The following is a 14,684-nucleotide window of genomic DNA, read 5'->3' on the forward strand; positions in this document are numbered from 1 at the left end:
GGGGAAGCATATTTGTGCCTCAGTGAACTCTCTTCACTAGTGTTCATGTAATGATGAAGCCATAAGCAATGCAAACGCGTGCTTTTCCCAGTAGTAGCACACGAAGTGTACATTTTCACATCCAAGTGTCAGATTCCCTGCAGTTGGAGCTACAGACACTTGTAAATCAGCATGTGGTGATGAGAGTCAAGGCTGAGTCCTCTGCAAGAATACTTGGTGCTCCTAGCCACTGAACCATCACTTCAACCCTCGTGAGTACTTATTTATATGCATCCCTATTATAAGTATAAGATAGTCTGTTAGTCACCTGAAGACAGACTTAGGAAAAACCAGAATATTCTTCATCAAAATTCACATCCTGGGCTGAAGAGATGGGTCAGTGGGTAAAGCCATGAGAACCTAAGTTCAGATCCTCAGAATCCATGTGGTATACCAGTTGTCTCAATGCTAAGGGGCAGAGACAGGCCAGCCAGGCTAGTCAACCTTTGAGCTTCACATTCAGTAGAACGCATTGTCTCAAAAATAAATACTTAGCCGGGCGGTGGTGGCGCATGCCTTTAATCCCAGCACTCGGGAGGCAGAGGCAGGTGGATCTCTGTGAGTTTGAGACCAGCCTGGTCTACAGAGCTAGTTCCAGGACAGGCTCCAAAGCCACAGAGAAACCCTGTCTCAACAAAAAATAAAAAATAAAAAAAAATAAATACTTAAAGTGGAAAGCAATAAAGGAAGGTACCTGACACTGATTTCTGGCTTGCCTCCACAAAAGAACACACAAACACACACACACACACACACACACACACACACACACACACTAACCCTAGTCATGGTCTCTGAAGGAGAGCATTTTTTTTTTAACTGAAACTTTACCACAAAAAGTTGGGAGAGGTAATGTAACGTTGGCTGCCATGTACATACATATAAAACAATGACATGTCCTGGCACCATTTCAAGGTCACCATCCTACTAAAGAAAAGAGGGTCACGTGGCAAGCGAGAGCTCTCGTAACTTGTCTTCCCGACCTCCAAGGACATGCCTTCAGTGTGTCTGCTGGTGTTGGTCCTAGAATAACCAGGGCAGCCTTCATGAATGTGCCCTCTACTCCCTTCCCAGCTCCAGTTCGCCATCCATCCTTGGAGGAGCCTGACCAATCAAAGCTATTCTCAATGAGTTAAATGGGGAGGGGAGACAAAGAAAGAAACTTGTCTCGCCTTTCTAGCAGGGAAGCTTCTGGACTAAGCCATGGGTGGTGCTGTTTGCCTTGTGGACTGAAGGGCAGAGGGGGCAAGTGTGAAGAAGGACGAAGCAACAGCAGAAGGGAAGGAGGGAAAATAACTCAAAGCAGAAGGCTGATGCCCCCTCAACACCTGCATCGAGGCCTTGCCAGAGACCCTACAGGATGGCCCTCTTGGGCTCATTACAAAACCCCATGTGATGATAAGGATTGACACATTAGTTCAGCACTTTCTGAACGAACTCAATGACTTGTCATGGTGTTCCAGGGTGCCAAGGAGCAACTTACAGCAGGACTTAGCAGCACTGAGCAATGCTCTGTCCACTGCCTCACCTCTGAAAGAAGGATGAAATAATCCTGGGTATTTTTATCAATATCATAATTGAACATTAATAGTTCATTGTGGTAAATGTCAGTAGGAAGTTCCAGGAATCCCATAAAGTCCTTTAGTGTGATATCCTGGGGTTACAAACTCTTTAAAGTCACTTAATGCTGCCACATGAAACTGCTCGGGAGCAAGCTGATTGTCCACTCTTAATAAAATGAGGTTGTTTTAACCACCCTTAATGTGTAGCTAATGGAGTTTGAAGGGTAATACATCAAAAATAATTAAGAGATTTCCTTTGTGAGATATTAACTGGTTCGATGGATAGAAAATCTTCCTCACTAACACCCTTCCTATAGCATAAAATCAGTTAATTTATACATCTGTCTGCTAGAGGCACTCTTACACAATGTGTTTTTATTAACATACTTGCATATGTTCCCTTATTTTGTCACGCATGCTACTAAATCATATATGCCTACATACTTCGTGGACACCCTGATAGGCATATTCACATCCAGGATTTATTCTTATTCTTCCTAGCTTTATTACCTTAGGCACAGTTCTTAACCTCTTCTGTGCCTTTATCAACCTATCTCCTCTGTCTTTTTCGGCAGAAAAAAATAATCACATCATATTGACAAAAGAATCACATCAAACGGTCTCTAAGAATACTTTGGGAGCTGGAAAGGACTATACAGGCGTACCAAGGTAGTCTTTCAAATGAAGAGACATGCAACCTGAGGGGTGACTGTATGTGAAGCTGCTGTCTGCTCCCTTGGCCCTGCTCCGCTGCAGTTCAAATGGCCACATGAAGGGAACATGTTCAGCCTCCTGTCTGCAAACCGAAAGCAGCTCTCCTTCACAGGGATGTCTTTTCAAGTCTTTCCACCATCCATGTGCAGAACATCTGTGCTAAGACCATTGCACATACAACTCTTTGAAGCACCGGCTGCCTGGAAGAAACACTTTGATTTGGGCTTCATTAAAATGCCTGAACTTCTATTAAGGACACAAAAGATTTTCTAGTAAGAGCTCTCTTGGGAAGAAGACCAACCTCTAGCTAGTTAAATCACTCAGAAGCCAAGTGGCTGGAATGTCTTTAGAGCACGAGGCAAAGAAAACCTTGCTGAGAGCTTGTAGCAATGCACAAACAGCTGGCTTGGGATGTGACTGACCCGGGGTGAAGCCATTGTGGTAATTAAATTTAATTTTCTTAATCCAACAGTGCCTGGCTGCAACATGTCTACATCTTCCAGGCAGAAAAGTCATGATTCCCCTTTAATAATGCTTTGACGTAGCTAAGATTTCCGCAGCTTAGTCCTTTCATAGTACAAGTCGTTTCTTGGCAAGTAGAAGGCTAGCCGTTCAAGATAGCTATGTGTACCGAGGAGTTTAGCATAGACATTATCTTACTTCAGGAACTTCCCAGAAAGATCGCAAAACATTAAACGAGTTTTAAATACCAACATACACCCTAATCTGTAACTACAGTGTATCCTGATATCACCTTATTTAGAATGATGGACCATCCATGAAGACATTGCTGAGACTGAGGGGTTTGGATTTGAACCGTTTCTCCACTCTCGGGGGGCATATGGCTTCATGCTACAGCACTCTGGAATTATCCTCTCCAAAACAGCACCAGAGCTCCGAAGCAAAAAAAAAAAAAAAAAAAAAAAAAAAAAAAAAAAAAAAAAGACCCGTGTGTTCTTGAAATGAGAGAAGCAAAGACATTCATGACTCCGGCTGCTCGCGTCTGTTTATGCTGTAAAGAACAGCCGTCGGTATTGTTGCCTCAGGAGACCAGGGTTATTTTATTCGCGTGCATGTTGTGCGTGCTATCTCCCAAAACTGGCCCACAGCGCCACGAGGTACCGTGTCCCCGGGAATCTTAATTGCCTGGTCTATTAGAAAAGAACATCCGACCGTTGCTGGTAATTGAACACGGTGCATTTTGATAGCATAAAAGAAAGATCAGATAGAGTCACACAAGTTCTCAGTATGTCTTAAGCCGTCCCCCACCCATCCCCTACCCCCACCCCCCCAAAAAAATATAAGAAAAAAGAGGAAGGGAAAGCCTGGGGCTGCAGGAGTGTTCCAGAGAGCGAACTGCTCCGGACTTCAAACACTGGGAGTCATTCTGTCAAGGGGAGGGGGCGGGCGGGGGCAGGCACTGGGCCTCTGTAACAAAGTCCTCCTCTCTTTGCTCCCTCCCACTTCATTCACTTGCAAATCAGTGTGTGCCCACAAGAGCCAGCTCTCCCGAGCCATAACCTTCCCATCCCGAGAGCTGCAGTTCCAGCCACAGCAGCAAGAAGCACAGAACCGGCAACCGTGGCGGAGGCAGGAGCATCCTGGGCTAGTTGCAGGGTGTCCCCAGGATCCGGAAGGCGAACAGAGGTGGGTTCGGTCTCTGTTGGTAATGCCGGAGCTGGTGCGTGCGTTTTCTCTCTTTCTTTCCTTTTCTTTCTTCTTTATATATACATAGCTTTAATTCTGTAGTGTTGATGGAAGCCAATCAGGGAAAGAGAGCGGCTCTGCGCCGGGTGTGTGCTGTGCGCGGAGTTGGGAGGGATGCTCAGCCGCGAGCTGGAGTGCGGGCGGGCGCGCGGGTCGGGCTGCGTTGGTGGCGCTGCTGCCCCTGCTCAGGACCGGCGCCGCTTCCCGGGGAGCCTGGGCGCCGCTCCTCCGCCGCCTGGTAAGACCGAGCCGCCTAGGGGTTTGGGGGGGGGGGGGTCAGGGAACAGAGCAGACTAGAGGAAGCTACGACGTCCTCTCCTTGGGGCTGGCAGAGGCGGCCTGCCGAGCGAGCTCCAGCTTTGCAAAGTTAGCTGGTCAATTACCAAGGGCGCTAGTGCGTGCAGGAGCGGTGGAACCTTTTGGGGATTGATTTATTTCCACCCACCCAACAATACAAAGGTCTGTGTGTTGTCTGCTTGGGCTGAGTTACGTTCTTTGGCTTTGAGGGTAACGCAGAAATTAATTCAGGTAGTCTGAAAAGTCTGGAATGCTCCCAATAAGGAAAACTTACAGAGATGGTTTGGCTGGGAGAATGAGCTAAAGAAAACTGTTAGCTTGCATGTTCGGAGCAATGCCTGCAGGCTTCTATAGGACAGAAATGCTTAGGTTGCAAGGCAAGTCCGACACTGGACTTCGAAAATGGATCACACTGTCCAGGGAAAAGTCATATGGAGACGCCACTCGCGGATGCTCTTCCATGGCTGTACACACACGCACACACGCACTCACACACGTCTGGGGGAGAATGCCTTCCTCCGACTGTTTGGAGAACAGACCTTGGTGCGCCTGATTTTAGGTGTCAAATGCGAGAGCGGAATTCCCGCTGCGTTCGTGTGGAATTTAATGAAGGCGGTTAGAGCAGCGTCCTACACTGCAGCAAAGCTAGGGTCACTTCCTCCGTAGTTATTCGCCTGCCAAGAGTTACAGTCCATCTCGAGATGGAGACGCTGGCGAGGTCAACGTGGTACTGAGAAATGTTGTCGCTGCTGCAATAAAATCCATATTTTATGGGACGCTACTTGCAGGTCTCTGTGTTTGCAAGAGGCTGGCCGCCTAACTCAACTGCTACTGGGAACATTCAAGAACCAAGAAGTTTAATCATGTGGAACATTCACACATTTCCCTCTCCCACTCGTTTTCCCCTTATGATGACACTTTCTTACGACAGTCACTGCAAGCTGTATCAGCCTGTGTCTCTTCACTTTCACTTGCTGAAGTCACACGCTGTGGACCAGAAAAGATATTTCCTTTGACAGTGTGCCTGGGGTGGGAGATGGATGTTAACTGTGAGCTTTCCTGGTGGTTAATAATTCAGGGGTTGCAGACCCCTCCTACGACAATGACGGAGCCAGAGAGAGAGATCTGGCTAGTTAACCGTCAACTCCTCAGAGAATGAGTAACAGCCTTGTGAAGGATTGCCAAAGCTGGCTTATTTTCTTTCTTGCAGACAGTTTTACCTGACAATGGAAAACCCTTAGGATTCTTTCTGCTTTGGGGGAGTGCGGGGACGGCGGGGGGGGGGGGGGGGGGGGGGTTGGAGTGACAAACCCTCCCATCTAGTTTGAGCACAGTCCTTTGTGTGTGAGCATTTGCATGTGACTCTGGTGTTGGGATTCTGGAGAATCCAAAAGCCAGTTGTGACCAAAAAGGGAATATGATAAAGCTTCATGATGTCATGAAGAGGGCAAAGTGCATGCCAGGTGCCATATTTTCAATGCAGCAAAAAAAAAAACTTAGAAGAAATCCAACAGAGAACTGTGCCTCAGCGCCCCCCCCCCCCCTTCTCTTCAATATGTTCTAATTAACCAGTGTGAAATAAAGAGTAGACCTTTTTCTCCCTGGTCTCATGGCTTGTGCCATCCTTTGGAAGCAGAGGAAGTGATCAATTTCTTCAACAAATACAAGTACATTGCCGAGAGAAAAATGCAATGATGTAACTCCACTGTATTTGTCCACAATTATCTTTCGCTGCCATTAGGAGGAAGTGACAGTCTGGTGTCTCCAGGGGGATTTCTAGTCTCTCTCCTGGTTGGTTTTTATGCCAATTTATTGCAGTTACATTTCTCAGTGCTAACTCTGCAAAGACAGTATGTGGAACGAAAGCATTTTCTCTCAAGTTGTCGACTATTCAAACACCTGTGCCTTACCTCCCACAACCGTCACTTCCCTCAGCTTGGCGAGGACAAACTTGCCTTGAAGCATCTCTTCTCTCGGGGACCAAACTGCCCTGCAGAATGCCTGAGATGCTGGTCAGCCGCTGGCATTTCTAGAAATCACATTGTGAGGGATCACATGTGATCCTTTTCTGAAGCAACAAGTTAGGACAGTGGCTTCGGCAGGTCTCATTAGTGGTAATGGGATGGCTGCCCCATCCAAGGATAAAAACAGAGATAAACAGTGGAAAGCACCCACCTTCCTTGGGAATTTCTGTGTGGGCTCCCTTTCTGGCTCTCCTTGCTTTGTAGTCGGGGATGGCAATGTATTATTAGGGCTTCATACTTCCGGCTACCGCAACTTTCCTGTTTAATTGGTAGGGACCTACAGTGGACCACTCCAGGCCTCTGTCATGCAGTTCATTTGCAACACAGGATAATAAGATCCGGTCTGCTTTTTCTTCATAGATGTTAGCAAAATCTTAATACTTGTCTCATACCAAAACCATTATCTGCCATTTCTATAGTTCCCTTCATTTAAGGAACTTCTGACATATTTTCATAATTTTCTAAGTATGTAGACCTTTGGTCTTCTTCAAAAGTCTACATACTGTTCTAAATCAAAGCAATGGCCAATTAATCATGAGCGTACCACGATCAAAATCATCCAAGAGTTTCCTTATACATTTTCCTAGAATCTTGTCAAGGCTCTGCTTCCTAAATACCATCTTACCAACTACGAAGAAGGAGCTTTTAGTTATGATTCCAACTAGTAAAGACTCTTGCCTCTAAAGAACTGTTTGAAGAAAAAAAAAGCTGCTTTGTGCTGAAATAGAGGTGTCTAACAGTAAGAAGTTCCCATTCAAATAATCATATTTGCTAAGGCAGGTAAGATACACATGTTGCCCCTGTTCTGATTGTTATGTGTCATAATTGTTCTCTAGGTTCTAGGTAGCCTCTTTTGGAAAAATATTTATTACATTTTTTCTTTTATTTGCATGTGTGTGTGTGCGCGTGCGCGCAAGCGCGCGCGTGCGCCAGTACGCACATGCCACGGCACCTGTGTGGAACCCAGACAACTTGCAGGAGTAGGTTCTCTGCTTCCACCATGTGGATTTCCAGGATCAAACCCAAGTTATGAGGCTTGGCAGCAAGTGCCTTTACCCACTGAGCCGTCTCACCAGCCCTAGATAACCTCCCCCTTTAAACGCTCCGCCTGGAACTCGGAGTAAGATAAGTTCCAGAGTGAATAAGCCTTTTCTGCTGACAGTCTTCAGCTTCCGACTTCCAATGGAAAAATCGGTTCTGAAGTTTGAAATGTGCTGCAAATGAGATAAGACCCTGCAGAAGCCAGTGCCCTTGTCCCTGCTTAGTCACCGCAGCCATTCACCAGGGTCCGGCAGAGTCGGGGTCTTGTTTATAAAATAAAAGGCAATACTGTCTGGACCTAACCAGTGTCTACTGAGCCTTCCTCACTTGATTCACAAAAAGGGGAGGATGTAGATAATCAAACTCCACTTATTCCTGAATAGTGTTTCCTTAATACAAAGATTCCAGAACATTATGGAAGTTGCAGACAAAAAGAAAAGTTAAAAGAAAGTTAAACATGCATGCACACCAGGGAGAGAGGAAGAGAAAGGGGGAGGGAGAGAGATAGTGGAGGCAAAGAGAGAGAGAGGGAGAGAGGAGAGGTAGAGGGGGAGAGGGCCCATTAGTGCAAATGCTCTACAAACCAGGGAAGAAATGCAGAAATGTAGGTTGATCTTGTTTGACTTTCCATAGGAATGTCTATCTTAATTTTAAGACAAATGGGAGATTTGGACACATTCTTGGATATCAACCATAATGCTTTTGTTTGAACTTGCTCTTGTAAAAATGAATTTGCCTATAATTTTAAAAGTTCCTCTTTAGTGTAAAGGCTCCTATTTTCAAAGCAGTCCTATGAGAAGCTTCAGATTTTCCCTATTGAACTAGGTGAATATAGTCCTTGGATCAGTATTAACCCCAGAGAAGGAACCGAAGGAGCCTGAGAGAACGTGTACGTACTCTTTCAGAAAGTTGGTTCACTTACGAGATGAGAAACAGTCAGATTGGTTAAGCCAAAAACAGTTTGGCCTGAGGGAAGCAGCTTCAGCCAGTAGTCTAGCTGTTCAAGACTAGACTGTTCAGGGGACTTCCAAGACTTCCAGTAAAAACACCTGCTGTACGATGATTACCTCGAGAGCACCTTCATAAACGTTCCACAGATGTGAGTGCAGGGGGCTGTGTCTCCCATCCACACAGAATTCTCTAATCATCCCATCTTGTCTCATTATTATCTTGGCATCAACACTGTTGAGTACCCAATTTCTCTAGCAGTCAGACCACCTTTCTGAGATTTATAAAAAGAGTTTAATCTAAGTCACAATGCAACTATTAAAATTTGATTTTGCAATATTTGGCAGCACAGGTCGAAAGCTTCTACCAGTAGATACACAGTGTTCTCATGGAAGAGAGCAAGTTTTGAAGATGAAGATCATAATGCTAGCTTGCCATGGGGTCTAATCTATCTTCACAGCTCACCACTTGAGAGTATACTATGTCTTTCTATAATTTCCTAAATAAGTAGGTCTGACCAAAGATAGTCAAGAAGCCTAATAAGTCACAGTAATGAAAACTGGCACCAAGAAAAGTTAAGTTGGGGACATGGCCAAGACAGAAACCAAAAGAGATGAATTCCACGTCTGTTAGAACACAAGAATCAAAACAGACTAAAACGTGCCTGTCTCACACGGGATCTCTTTCTTCCTTATAAGCAGGGTATTTCAAGCTCAACTGCACCCTTAGCGTGTTCATACACACTGCTGGTCTCTGCTCTGGAATGCAAACCTGAAAATCAACCTTTAGAAATTACCACCTAAAGAGATGATCATGGCTTGGCTATAAATTAACAGATGAGTATTGTTTTAATGTGGTCAGATAGTCATCAGAATCAAGAAAGTGTTTCTTAATGCTTTAAAGACTAGCTCTTTCCTTTCTCATCTCTTTCTTATCATACAAGTCAAACAGGTGTCTTTGTCTTCTTTGGAGGCCTGCAAGCCAAGTATAAAATAGTGATTTAGACAAAAACCAACCAACCAAACAAAACGATTTGTATGGTAGAGTGAATGAAAGACGAACCTACCGAGATAGCTCCCCCAACACCTCCACACTTGGCATGGAAGACTTTTAAATCTACAGTACTGTTATTTATACATATGATGAAGAAGATTTAAGCACATACAGAGAGAGAGGTTCAGAGTTTTTATTTATTTATTTTATGTATCTGAATGGTGTGTGTGTGTGTGTGTGTGTGTATGTGTGTGTGTGTGTGTGTATGCAATGCATGTGCGCCTGGTTCCTGCAAAGGACAAAACTGGAGTTCCAGATGACTGTGAGTGGCCATGTGGACTGAATTCAGGTTCTCTGCCACAGTAACAAATGCTCTTTAACTATTGAACCATTTCTTCAGCTGCTGAGTCCAGATTTTGTATATGTCTAAATAATAATAATGACAAACTAAACTTTCCTGAACTTTCCTATAAAGTCATGCAATGTCCTAAGCATTTTATTCTAGTTTTGTTTGGTGAGTTGGAGTTTTTTTGTTTGTTTATTTGGTTTTTTTTTTTTTTGAGACAGAATGTCTCTCTGTAGCCCAGGTTACACTGGAATCCATTATGTAGCCCAGGATGGTTCACAGCCCAACTCAGCCTTACCTTGAGCTTAGAATTCCAGGCAGGAGCCATTTTGTGGGCTTTTGTTCTGTTTGTTTAGCCTCTGCGCATGTGCGTGTAACACATGCATGCCTGGTGCCTGCAAAGGGCAAACAAAGCATCAGAACCCCTGGAACTGGAGTTTCAACCTAAGGCCTCATATACTCTAGGCAGGCCCGCCACTGAGACAGCTCCCCAGTTTTATGTGAGCTTTGCATCATAACAATCACTCCGTAAATCAAAGGGGAAATCTAATATGTGTTTCCTCTTTACTTAGCCCTGCCTTAGTTTGAATTTCCAGGGAATTTCCCTTTGAGCCAAGCACTTAATGAATGTGCTGTTAGCAAACACTTGCGATATCTTAGAGGTGTAAGTGTGACTCTCTCTCTGGGAAACCCTGAGCAGCAGAGGGCATGGGAATGATTGGATTATTTTGACCAGAGGAAGGCAAAGTTGAAGGCTAAGGAAAATGTTTCTAGGTTACTCGATTTTTAGATTGCATTTGTAATCACACATTAGAGCTTCTAAACAGTGAAAATTAGATGTGGGCTATTTGAGCTAATATGAGAGATAGCTTCATTGATGGAGGAAGCACTTTGAGAAAGTAGCTAAAACTGAAACCATTCGCTTCCCTGATGCCAAGGAACAACCCGACTTCATAGTAAGTATCTCTAAATACATCAGTCCCGAATCATAACAATAACAATACAGTATGCCCACGGTGATTGGGATGCTGAGTAAGAGTGTATTTATAGAACTGGGATGGTCACTTGGTCAGGAAAGTGCTTGCTGTACACCCATGAGGACCCGTGTTCAATCTCCAGCATCAGCATCCATATAAAAAGCCATGCAGGATCTGGATTATGATCCCAGCACTGGGGAGAAGACAATACAATCCCTAGATCTCACTGGCCAGCCAACAGAGCCTAATCAGAAAGGCCCGGATCCCAGATCCCAGGGAACAGACACAGTAATGACATCCAAGGTTGCCCTCCACTCTCCAGTGTACTCACACTGATAGGATGGATTTATATCCTTCCCTGTGTGATATGTAAAAGAAGTTGTTGGCTTCCTGTAAAGCCACAATTTCATTACTTTATTACTATCACTATATCATATCTGCTCTTGATAACCTTAGCATGAGTGAGGGGGCAGGTCTTGTATAGTCCTGGACCCAAAATCCCCATGTACTGAAGGACTGCCTTGAACTCCTTTTCCTCCTGCCTCTACTTCCCAAGTGACGGGATTATGGAAGCCAAGTACCATAAGGCCTGGCTCTAAATGGATTCTTTTCAAAGTAAAATTCCATATGCATATGCACACAAATCCAAAAAAAGCCAAGGAAGGAAAAAGTAGTGAGAGAGGGAGGAAGAGCTCTTAACACCTCGGTCACTGCATGTGACAGAAGGGTCACCATTCTCCTTTGTTCTCCCTATTGCCACTTTTAAAACATCATGTAGTTCATCCAGCCTCCAAAGAAAGTTTGATAATGAGACATATAATCAGATAATATGCGGCATGAGAAGGTTCTCAGAGACTCCATCCCATACCAACCATTTGCATATGAGATAACTGATAAGCAGGGAGCTGCAGTGTGACTTATCTGTGGGTGTACTACATTCATTTTCTTCTTTAATCTCCCTCTTCTATAACTTGATATCTAGTCACTGGATGTCATTGCTCTTTGTCATTTCTACTTAATTCTTGCATTAAAAATTAAAGAGGAAATACAGCTACGGTATTGTTGTTTGTATTTTATAGCGGTGCAGGCTTGACAACGAACCGATAAGAATAGAGATAAAGGCTTCGTCTAGATTTCTGTGTTTCCACATTTTTTAACTTCTATTGCAAAGAAAACTTTGAATATCTCCTTCAAAATTTTGTTCCTGTTTGGGTGTTGGTGGTGCACTTTGAGACTTGGTTTGTGTGTAAGAACCTGAGGACAGTTTTGAATGATCCTTATCCAAATAAATGACTCTTCCAGATAGTCAAAGTCAAGAGTTCATCTTTCAAAAGTAAATTTACTGGTTAGTGATTAGATATGAAAATTAATGGCAACATTTTCTGTGTTTCATAAACCTCCATTTATTCTATATTAAAAACTCAGACGATGACCTTCCTTTGAAGTTCGAATGTCAGTTCTTTCACGAGAGTGTATGTATGGATAAATTATGCTGGGTTTTACCTTGGCAAGATTAAAATCTGGCAAGCAACTCAATGTCAACTCTTCCCCCTTTTAAAAAATAAAACTGTTAATGTTCCATGAAATCCAAAAGCCTTATGACCAATGGGTTGTATAATGAATGTCTTCATATTGAAAAATGAGGCCTCGTTCACTTCCTTCTTATATGGATGAGCAAAAAACAAAGGCAACTTGTAATTATGGAAGAGGCAAAAAAGGCAAACTATACAAAACCACTGGACCAACAGGTATCCTTGGGGCCTGTAATTACAACATACATGGGAATATAGCTCAGTGGTAGAACACTTGTCCAGCACGAACAAAGCCTTAGGTTCAATCTCTAGTCTCAAAAAAAAAATAAGCCCTATAGATATTAATTCTAATATTTAAAACCAAAGTGATCTTTGACTATATAAACATGTCCTCTAAAAATGTACTTTTCCAAGATGACGGCCAGAATGTATCATAAACAATTAATTTCCCTACTTGATTGTATAATGGATTATTTAACAAGCAATGACAAATTTTAAATTTATATCTAATCTAATACGCAAGAGCAAACACAGCTCATCTTAACCAAATAAATAATAAAAGAGATGCATTTCTCCATAAAAATAAACTTCATATACTTATGGACAAACAAAAAAAATCTCTAAAATGTTGATTTGTACTTTAATGTATGCATTTTTACTTTTAAAAGTGATGGTTCTCTCAGGGATAATATGGCTTTCATCCATGAAAGCAAGTGTATCATCCTTTAAACTGCAAGAATAAAAATGAATTTTATTAATCTATCATCCACCTTGTAGAATGTGTAAAGCTGTTCAATTTAACATTCAAATGAAATATTCTGAGATCTCCTTAGCAACATGTACTAATTCAACACTGATCAGAGCAGTGTGTGGTCAGACTAAGAAATCACCAATGCAAAATGACAGAGCTCACCATGACTACTACGTTGCTGATGAAGCCTAATGCGGACCACATCAAGCTACTGTATCTCCTAGCAATTATCCTCAAATTAAGCCGCTTGCTTAAAAGTACCTAGTTGGGATTTTGCCAGTGTTTCATAAAGAATTAATTCTACATGGGAACCTTTTGATACCTCCACTCCTTTTATCAAAACAAGGGATGTTTGGAGCAGGCCCTGATTAACTAGCTGGAGGAAGCAGGATCACTGGCAGTTACTGTCCTCAAGAAAAAGAGGCAGAGGTAGGCGGATCTCTGTGAGTTAGAGACCAGCCTGGTCTACAGAGCTAGTTCCAGGACAGGCTCCAAAGCCACAGAGAAACCCTGTCTCAAAAAAAACAAAAAAAAAGAAAAAAAAGAGGTTCTACTCCATCGCCCCCACATACCAGAGTACCAGCTGGGCGGCACATCCTACCTCCGTAGAAAGCAAAGTGGTCAACCTGTCACCTGGCTTTGAAGGAAACGCAAACATGCCAGACACATCTCTGAGCCCTGCATCTGACATTTTCATACCATATGTCTTAATTGTGTTTCCCCCTCCGCCAGTTCCCCCCAAGATCCTCCCCACCTTCTGCCTCACCGAACTTTGTCCTTATGTTCTTTCTCTCTCTCTTTAGAAAACAGACACAAACAAAAAACAAGAAGCACGGGTGGGAGGAGGGGGAGAAGAGTGGGAAGAGGGGGAGAAGAGTGGGAGGAGGGGGAGGGAAAGGGGAGGCTGGGAGGAGGTGGAAATTTGTTTTTTTTTCTTTATTCTTCTTTTATCAATAAAAAAATTTATGTAAAAAAAAGAAGAGAATAAAAAAAAAAACAAGCACATGAGCAAATAGACACTTCAAAAACGCAAAAAGGAAATTCAAAACAAATGAAAGACAAAAAAAATGACTAAACAAAGCAAAATGGAACAAAGAGTTTACAAAAATACCATTGAGTTTGCATTGTGTTGACCAGTTTCTCCTAGGGAAGGGGCCTGCCCTGAGGTGTGGTTAATGTACGTGCCCAGTGACCATCCTTTGGAGAAAACTGATTTCCCCTTTGCCAGTGGGTGTCAATTGTGGATACCATACTCCTAAATATCTCTAAAAGGATCACTGTGGTTTATAAGACAAACAGACAAACAAAAATCTCCCCATCATTTGAATGGAATTTAGATGGACATATGCTTTTTTGTCCTGAAAAATAATAAAACCATTCCAGAGATGGCCACAGAAGAGTACCCAGCAGGGCAGCGTGCAACATGAATTCTGATGACTAAAATGGCCACTTTATCCCAAACAGGATACTAAATGGGGAAAGTGACTTTATTTAAATATGGAGGTTAATAAAATTCTCTCAAGTAGCTAAATCCCATGTGATCTAGTGAAAGAGAAGAAATTATTGAAAGGTGGGGTTAGATTGATGGGGAACTCTGGAGCCAAAGGTGGATTCTCACACTGATGTTCTGAGCCCTCACAGAGCCTCCGTTTGCTTCTCAGTTTGTCACTACACTAAAATGGAACTTGTAAATGACTTTCTTACTTCTTTCTTGTATCCTCATCTTTTCATCATGGTTGGTTAGAATTACCAG

General features: G+C 43.1%; 1 protein-coding gene across 4 annotated transcripts in view; it reads left to right on the forward strand.

The window, feature by feature from the left end:
• Nucleotides 1–3,650: 3,650 nt before the first annotated feature.
• Nucleotides 3,651–14,684, forward strand: part of Cdh6 (cadherin 6) — a 135,831-nt gene continuing 124,797 nt past the window's right edge. Inside the window, exon 1 of one of the 4 annotated variants that reach the window (XM_075975844.1) lies at nucleotides 3,651–3,962. The gene's annotated coding sequence lies outside the window, so the exon portion shown is untranslated. Of the gene's footprint in view, nucleotides 3,963–4,142; nucleotides 4,261–14,684 lie in introns of those variants that run through there. The other 3 variants (XM_075975846.1, XM_075975845.1, XM_075975847.1) reach the window with 3 other exon arrangements.

This window comes from Microtus pennsylvanicus, chromosome 6 (assembly GCF_037038515.1).
Source record: "Microtus pennsylvanicus isolate mMicPen1 chromosome 6, mMicPen1.hap1, whole genome shotgun sequence".
In the NCBI taxonomy this organism is placed as follows: Eukaryota; Metazoa; Chordata; class Mammalia; order Rodentia; family Cricetidae; genus Microtus; species Microtus pennsylvanicus.